The sequence below is a fragment of the Clarias gariepinus genome, chromosome 18, assembly GCF_024256425.1.
Source record: "Clarias gariepinus isolate MV-2021 ecotype Netherlands chromosome 18, CGAR_prim_01v2, whole genome shotgun sequence".
Taxonomy (NCBI): domain Eukaryota; kingdom Metazoa; phylum Chordata; class Actinopteri; order Siluriformes; family Clariidae; genus Clarias; species Clarias gariepinus.
In genome coordinates this window covers 6,261,892-6,271,526 of record NC_071117.1, presented here as the reverse complement: position 1 = coordinate 6,271,526, position 9,635 = coordinate 6,261,892, and positions in this window count along the sequence as shown.

Sequence of the window (9,635 nt, the reverse complement as noted above, 5' to 3'; positions counted from 1 at the left end):
TTTTTTTTTTTTTTTTCTTCTGCTGTAAGCAGGTCAATCCAAAATGTTTTATGCCCTAAGTATAATATAGCAGTAAGTGTTATACTATCCTATTATATTACATACATAATAAACTTAAAGACATGAGAAAGATGCATATATTCAACCTTTGTGTTTCATTTTATTTCATTTTAAAAACTTAAATAAATTTGTGCACCTAATGGCTTTGACATTATTTATTTTTATTTGATCAACATCAAGACATTGCCCAATGCCAATTAGCTATGAATCAAGACTAAACAATTTCACAATGGCTTGGGGGAGATTATATATTATTCTTGACAATTTCTGGTAAAACAGAAGAATTAAATACAATGGCAAAACGTTTTTGAAGACTTTAACCATCTTTAAACAAAAATCATTAAATACACTTTGTGTAGAAAAAAATAATAAATAAATCAAGTTCATTGAAGACAAGACTTAGACAGACAAATCTGAACTGGCCAGTTCGGCAGGTAGACAAATGATCAGTATAACCGAGACAGAAACAATGAGATAAACTCACCAATCTGATTAAAAAAAAACATTATTTATAATCTTATAAAAGTTATGACACATTACATGAAATCTCAAGACATTCTTTATAGAATGTTATACACTCTTAAGCCTGAACCTTTAAAGCAAAACCACAACTTCCTGAAGAAACCCATGATAGATCGAAACCAAGGGGCAACATTTCTCAGACATGTAACTGCCAGAATGTGCAGTTCCTCAAATCACCAGGTAATTCAACCCCCATAGACCCCCATGTTAAAATGTCCAACTTTACAACAGAATTAAACATGTTTGTAGGGGTAACACCCCATGAGATAACACCTCGTACCTGTATTTTTTATAATATTTCTCTCGTTGGTTGACTGTTTTGTTGCTATATTAACCAAAGCAGAAAGAAAGACAACAGACTTTAAGTTAAATTACACTGTTATATAAGTTGCAGTTATAGTAGGTATTTTAGAAGTTACACACTTACAGTCTTTGAAGATGATTAATTGTCTAGAAAAATGCAGCTCAAAAAGGTTCATTCTTCTTTTAGGACACAAATATGCCACCAGTTATGAATTTTAATTAATTTGTCAACAAAACGTGATATTTTAGACATTTATTGCTACCATTAACTTTGGGGGGGCGTACCCCAAAACAAGTGAGAGTGCTGCTGTTATAGGAAATTAATCATCCCCTTATTAGAGATTTTAGAGCTGTGGAACACCGTACACGTGCGTACCTGTTGTATATGTGACCCTAAATGTGGTTGAAGAATTTCCTAGGTAACTAATAGTAGGTGGAGAATAAATGTGAGTTACTGCACTCATAGGTGGAGAACTCAGCGGCGCTGTGGGAAGTGCAGAAAAAAAGTGAGCCAAATTACAGTTTCTATATTGTTTAATTAATTTTAATGTTAATTAAGTTCAGCATCTTACCTTCAAGAACGGTGAGGATGACCTTAGTGTAGGTGTCAGAAAAAAATCTGTCCACTGCACACCAGTACGTCCCAGAATCCGTCTTGCTAAGGTTAGTAATAGTCACAGTGAAGGTGTTTCCTCTGTCCTGTAAATGAAATCTCACACTGGGAGTTTTAACTGAGTCAACAACAACATCCTTATCTTCTTTACACAAGTCTTTACAAAAGTACTTCCTGTTTTTTTCTGCCCATCGATGAGAGCACTCTATTGTGACTGATGCTCTTTCATATCTATTCACTTTAATCTGAGATGTTACGAATCGTTGTGCTGTTGAACCGATCAGAATTGATTAACGTTTTAAGCACTGGATTCTTACTTGCGATTTAATGTAATATAATGAGCAACTCACCTGAGAGATGGATACAAATAACACAGAGAAGGAGCTTCATTATCATAAGATCGGGTTTCTTTTAAAGCTCATCTGTGCTCAGATGTTTGAGAAGATTATGAAGTCCAGTAGTGAGGAAATGATCATCGCTCGAAATGAACAAGTCACACATTTATTTTTATTTACACAATCAACACAGTACAATACATTCAGCCTTTTTTATTATTATTTTTGGCTACACATCTACAGCCATGTGTAAACATTAGTACTCTTCTTTTTAATTTTATGTTTTGTTTGTGTAAAAATCATCTGATTGGTCTTATTGTTCATTTGACTTGCTTAATACTAACCTTTTTCACTGTTGTTACTTACTTAACTAAATGAGGTTTAAAAAATTATAAAACTTGTGAAATACTATGTACAGTACTATACCCCCTTAGTGCTTCCACAGACGTTAAGACAGTAAGTTCCAAACAATTGAGTTCAATGATCTACAGTGAGAGAGATTATTCAAAACAGTTGCTTCTTCCCAGATTTATAAATACCAGCACATCTACCCCAAAGTCAGTCCATGTAATGCTCAGAGAAATACAAATAATCCAAGAGCCACATCTCAGACCCTACAGGCCTCACTAAGCACGTTATTTGTTTAACATGGTTTGTTTAGAAGGATGCCAGGAGAAAGAATACAGAACCTGACTGCGATTTCACAAAACTTTATCCGAACAAAATCACAAGACTTATGAAATGATGTTCTATGCACAAATGAAATGCAATTTAGGAACACCAGTGTGAAACTGCAATACGCGGAGGAAACTTACCAAACAAGAGGAGAACATACAAACTTTATGTAAAGACAGTCTTGAGGCAAGAATTGAACCCTTTATTCCAGCAAATAAGCAAAACACAGAAACGTGCAAAATCTATTCGTCCCGGTAACTTCTTAATTTGACTTTTAATGATGTTTGTTTAAAAAGATTTCTATAAAACAACACTCTCAGCTTTATATAAGTGGACACATAAGTGCAGGGTTGGTAAATCACAGTCTTTAGATGGTAGCTGTTGATAAGGCAAGAGGTAGCAGATACAGACAGTGATGAGGGTGAACAGTGGCTTTAGTAACAAAATTCTTAATGTGACACAAGAGCATAATCACAAAACAGGCATCACTAGGTTGATGAACAAACAAGATGAATTAGATAAGGCAAGGGTGAGAGAACATAGAACAGGGTCAGAAAATCATGTTGTTTTTTTGTGGGCACTGCTGGAAATTTCAAGGTTGACACTTCCCCTTAAAATTCATCTAAATAGGGAAACATACTGTATGATACTATGTCTACTACAGATAAACTTTGCATTCTTATCATGTTTGTTATCTTCTTTATTAAAAATCATGCAGTTTTAAATACTGAGTACTATGAGTATATGTGGGTTGAGATAATGTTGACCATGCTGTGTGCCCGACGTGGGGGTAACATTAGGTGAGAAGATTTTCTTCCATTCGTGATTGATAAACTCTAAGAATACCTACATCACCAGTCTTTATTTTTAATTCAATCCATTTTTTTTCAATTCAATTTTATTTGTATAGCGCTTTTAAAATTTGTCATTGTCGCAAAGCAGCTTTACACAATCAAAAGAATTATTTAAGTTTGTACGGAATGTGAATGTGTATGAATTAAAATTGTCAGATAGTCCCTGATGAGCAAGCGGAGGGCAAGGGCGACAAGGGCAAGGAAAAACTCCCTATGATGGTAATAGGAAGAAACATTGAGAGGAACCAGACTCAACAGGGAACCCATCCTCATCTGGGTGAAACAGAAAGCAGTAAATGATCTGCATTTATACAGTGTGTAGGGTGGCAGGAAGTTCATCTATAAGAATTGGTCTAAATTGATGTTAATCTGGAGTTCAGGTAGTTATAGGAGGCTCAGGTAGACTTGTTGGAAATTCCAGTTCTAAACTATCGAGCAACTGCAGCCAAGTCAAGTCCTTTGAGAAACAGTTGCCAACATCAGTTGAGGCCAGAACCGTCTTCATGGTAGAGAGAAACCGTCCCCAGACACCAGACGCATCCCAAAGAGACACACGGGGCATCCATGCGACGAGATCTCCAACCAGAAGCGGGGCACCAGGATGGGTTAGACAGGTTCGGAGGGCAGAGGGAGTCTGGATCACTGGCAGCTCAGGAACGACATGTGTAGCTCGACAGAGAGGGAAAAAAAGAGAGAGGGGGAAAGAGGGAAGAGAGAGCGGGGGAGAGAGAACAGCAGAGGGGAGAGCAGAAGAGGAAAGATAACAGTTAGGTCTGGTCACGGTCAAATAATGTATAATGTGAATGTATATTAACTGTAGAGTGCAAGCAGAGACTCCGGCAGGACTAACTATAACCGCATTACTAAAAGGCAGAGTCAGAAGGAAACACAAACATGAGGGGGAACTGAGATGTAAAGCAAACAATCACCTCACCGTCAGCAAACCTGAGTGATCAATGAGAGTGAGGAAGACAGCATCCAAACATACCAGTTCACCATAATACTCTACGTCCATGAGTCCCCCAGATCTGCTCCTTTACCTATGGCTAATCTATTTATAAAAATGCTTGGCTAAATAAATAGGTTTTTAGCCTGGACTTAAACACTGAGACTGTGTCTGAGTCCCGAACACTATTTAGAAGACTATTCCATAATTCCATTTTTGTAAGAAAATGCTCTGCCCCCAGCCGTAGTTTTCATAATACGCGGTACTGACAAGATGTTTGTTGTTGGTATTTACATATATGCTTTTTTTTTCCTTTTCTTTTTTCTTTTGTTCACCAGATTCACTTTATTTATGATAAATAAATAAATACTATTAAATGATTCATATTTACAAATATGATGTTTTACATGCTTATGACAAAAACTACTTTTTATATTTAAATTAATTTGCATTGCCCCTTCTTGTCCACTGATACAGGTTAACTCAGTGTTTGTTTGACAGACATTTTGGTAAATCAACCCAATTAAGGGGAAAACATTGACTGATCTGTATAATAAATCAGGTTACTCAGGCAGAGTGAAGTATTTAGGAGATGGACAGAAACACTTCTCCCTCAGACTGAGTGATTCATTAAAAATGCCCTCATTATTGTGGTCATGGTTATGAAATTGAACATTAACTCAGAAATGCATAAAGCAAATGAAAATTATGTTACAATATAGTGCTAAAAACAAAGCAATAACAAATAAATAAAGACAGTTATATCTCACCATTTTTTTAACTAAATGCATTATGAATTTCCAACATTATAATTATACGTTTGCATATAAAAACAAATCAAAATATTTAGAAACCACATGTAAATGAAGTAAAATATGAAATAAATAGACATTAGACATAGACATTAGACACGTCCAGTATTTGCAAAGTTAGGAAATTCTCTGGTGCAAAAATGTTTGAGCTTTGAAGCATCATCGCAGAGCTTTATGGCTTTTTTTGTTGAATATCAGAGAGTCCCCTGCCCCCTTCCTCTCACACATTTCATACTTATTTCACCAATTCTTACATCTGACATCTTGTCTGCATCACCTGCATCAGTCAAGGGCTCTTCTGCTACACGTAATTAAATTATTATTTAACTGCCATGATTATAGCACCACACATCCATTATAAAAAAGAAAGAAGTGAACCAACTGTGAACCCTTTTCCTGTTTTCTACTTTATCTCAGGCAAATTCGCTTTGCTTGCCAAAATGTATCTTTAAATAAACTCTTTCTTTCCTGTTCACTGCCTGGAAAAAAATTCTTCTTTAAGTCCACCCAATATCTCAAATGTGTGTTTAAGAATCAGCTATTACCGTTATATAATGTAAGTCATCATTTAATACTGCTAAAAAGGTTAGTAATATTATTGGGGTTTTTTTTAGTTGAGAATTAAGTTAGTATAATGTTGAGGCTATAATTTAACGTTGATTAAATTATATCCTTCTGCATGTAACTTTCCTATTCCCTTACACTTAAGCCAAGTCTATAGAATACATACAGTATAGTGTTTATAAAAATAATAGAAGCATAATATAATAATTATTATTTATTATAATTTTCTACACATGCAGGGGCTGATGGGTAATGTAGTTCTGATGGGTAATGCCACCATGATAGAAATAAAAGCCAACATAAAATCTATTTAAGTAGGTAAGGATGCACTAAGAAAAACTGCCTAAACAGAAGCTTAAACTACTGAGAGAAGGCTTTTTTTGTAACCACTATAAGATAACAACTTCATGTGTTTTCATTAAAAAGTAATGAGTTACATTACAGCGTTACTTTCTGATAAAGTAACAAGTTCGAGGACTTTATCATTGCAGAAAATGAAAACTCCTTTGTGATTCCTCATGCATGTTGAGACCTTTATAATTATTCTACCATCATCACTCAGCCAAGTTTGGCCCATAATCTGTTAACTACTAATACCCCTATCTCACCTACATGGTTTTGCACAGTGGCCGTAAGTACGGTTCTTCATGAGTTTTGGGTCTGTGATTAGGTTACCATCTTTTCGCGCGTCGGTCCTCACAGACCTCGCAGAACGTTGGGCGGTCACTCGCAGCGGCGCAGAATGCCTAACACCGCTTCTCATCGCAAGTCAAACTGCAAAGGTGAGATAGGAGTATAACAACAGGAATAACAGAGGGGTGCGGGTTGTCGGGGGCGGGGCTTGTAGGACGACTTTCACACATACCATACACAATAACGGAATCATCTGCTGTCTGGCTCACAGATTACATACATTGTCTAAATAACAAATGACAGTTTTGAAAATATAACCAAATAATTGAGTACTTAAATGGCAGACCTTTACTTGTATTATTTTTCTTTTAATAAAAACATAAAAACGAGTCTCACATATTCTATATTTAATAAAACTGTATTGAATCAAAATTTTGTATAAGAGTCCATCATTGTTCCTGTCCCGAAGAATCCACATCCTGCTTCTCTTAATGACTATCGCCCTGTAGCCCTCACCTCAATAGTGACGAAGTGCTTTGAATGCCTGGTCAAGGACTTCATTTCATCTCTACCAGACCCACTGGACCCACTACAGATTGCTTACCGTCCAAACTGTTCTACTGATGATGCCATATCTCATCTCCTCCACACATTACCTACTCACTTGGACACTAGAAAGGGGAATTATGTTAAAAATAGGTGCTCAGGAACTTTTACTCCTGCACTCAATCTACAGCAAGCGGTGATGGACGAAGGCCAGGAAGATTGTGAAGGACCTCAGCCACCCCAGCAATGGACTCTTCTCCCTGTTGAGGTCGGGAAAGTGATTCCGCTCCCTGAAGACCAACACAGAGAGACTGAGGAGGAGCTTCTTTCCGCAGGCGGTACGGTCTCTTAATCAGTACACCACACAGTATTGATCCATTTCGCACATCCACACACATGGTTTTTGCACTCACTGTGGACATTCTGGACATTCACTTACACTAGTGGCCACTGCACACCTACACATTCGTAGACATTAGTTAAGTTAAATTATCACAAGTCACTTTAAATATGTTACTTCAAGTATATTTGCACACCCCCTGGACATTCTGTTACCCGGATGCACAGTCACTTTAAACACTTTAAATCCGTGACATTTCTATTTATACTCAATTCATATTCAACCTCATTCCCACACATAGTCCTAAATTATATATCTTTGTATTGCAGTCTCTTATTTTTCTATATTTTTCATATATGTCTCTTTTATTGCATATTTTGTACTGTACAGTTATGTTATGTTATATTTTATTTTAATTCTATATTTTATTTTATTCTTTCCTTCTGTTTTCCTTTTCATATTTATTTTTCTATTTCATAGTCTTTTATTTGAAGGTCACTGGCAGTTGGCTAAAGCATTTCACTGCATATCGTACTGTGTATGACTGTGTATGTGACAAATAAAATTTGAATTTGAATTTGAAAAAGTGTCCCTGGACTTCCTGGCCCACAGCTGCCCACATCATAATACATTGGCTCATTAATGTAGAGTTCCATATTTAACACCAGTTACTAGTATAAATATATAATACAATACAGAAATCAATGCTATTTAAACATATTATTTAAAATATCACTGAACATATATTGGCTCATATCAGTAAAAAAAAAAACAAAGGAAAGAACATTAAGACAAACAGCATATAAATCTATAAAGACAATATTTTAAAAGGAATGGCAATAAAACTGAACAGGTAAGCTGACATAAAATCAGTAGCAGCATTCAGTTTCATGATCCTGTTCCTGCTTTTTTTCTGACTTGGGTTTATGTCTACCCCTGGTGACATTGTTTGCACATCACCAGGCCATTTCTTGCTGCTGAATCTTACTTTACGTATGGTAGTTTGTTTTCTTGCCTCTGTTTACCTGTGTGTGCAAACTCTACCTTGCTATGTGTGCTGTTATGGTACATTACAATGCTCTGTGCAAGATAGTTTATATGTTTTAGACATTCACATGCATTACAGGAATTATTTATACCTGAATGACTTGAGTAGTTAGCTTTTATCTGTTTAAATATATATATTTTTACTGTTTTCATAATTTATTCTTTTTTTACCCTGCTATCATTTACTTACTCACTCTCACTCATCATTCATACGACTTTATCCTGTATACCAGGTTGTGGGGGCCTGGAGCCTTTCCCAGTAGACTTAGGGCATGAGGTGGGGTACACCCTGAACGGGGTGCACATCTTTTGCAGGGCACAAAAACATACTCACAGGCTCATTCACACACATTAGGAAATTTGGAAACATCAATAAGCCAAATCTTCACGTCTTTGGACTGTGGGAGGAAACCAGAGAACCCGAAGGAAACCAACCATGAATAAGGAGAACATGCAAACTCCATGCACACAGACCCAGAGTTGGGAATCGAACCTGGACCCTGGAGTTGCGTGCGACAGCGCTGACCACATGATTTATTTCAACCATATTTTTCTTATATTTTTATGAGAAATAAGCACTTTTTATTTGGTATTTGTTGTATAATCAAACTTATAACAAGGAGAAAAAGTTGTGAAAAATATTGTATGATTAGTTTCATTGATGAGTGATACAGTGAGCTTTGTTTCTTCTTACTTATTTGCTTGTTTTTTTTTTTTTTTCTTGCTTGTCTGTTGGTGTTGTATAATCCGGATGCTCTGCTTACTCCTTTTTATTAAATGATTGTCAGGATCCTCTTGTATTTTTCCCATTTTGGTGTTTTTGACCTGTTTTGCGACTTGTGTTTTGTGACTTTTATGTTCACCTTCGGACTGAATTTCCCATCATACACTGCACACCATCCATGTAAACACATGCACCTTGTTTAGTTCATTACTCTTTCTTAAGTATATAGCCCTTGTTTGAGTTTTTTTTGTTTGTTGCATTTGTTCTGATTTGGTCAGCTATCTGTTCTGTTCAGAAAGATTGTTTAAAATACATATAATGCAAATGAATGAGATTTCAAGTTAAAAAAAATGCTGAAGTACTACTATAATAATAATAATAATAATAAATTTATAATGATGATTATCATCAAATACCAGTTATTAATTAAAATTATTACATTTTAAATTAAACTATATATTATCACAGCACTTTTTGTCATCATTTACAAAGAATTTACAAATTATCATAAAATAAAAGATCTTTAAACAAACAGCAGATGGATAGATTAAAAAGACTTTTTTTAGTTTAATATTTATTTATATATTTTTTACTACAAATATTTAAATATTTCTTTTTTGTGTACTCCAGTATTAATTGTCGTACACATTTCATTGACCAC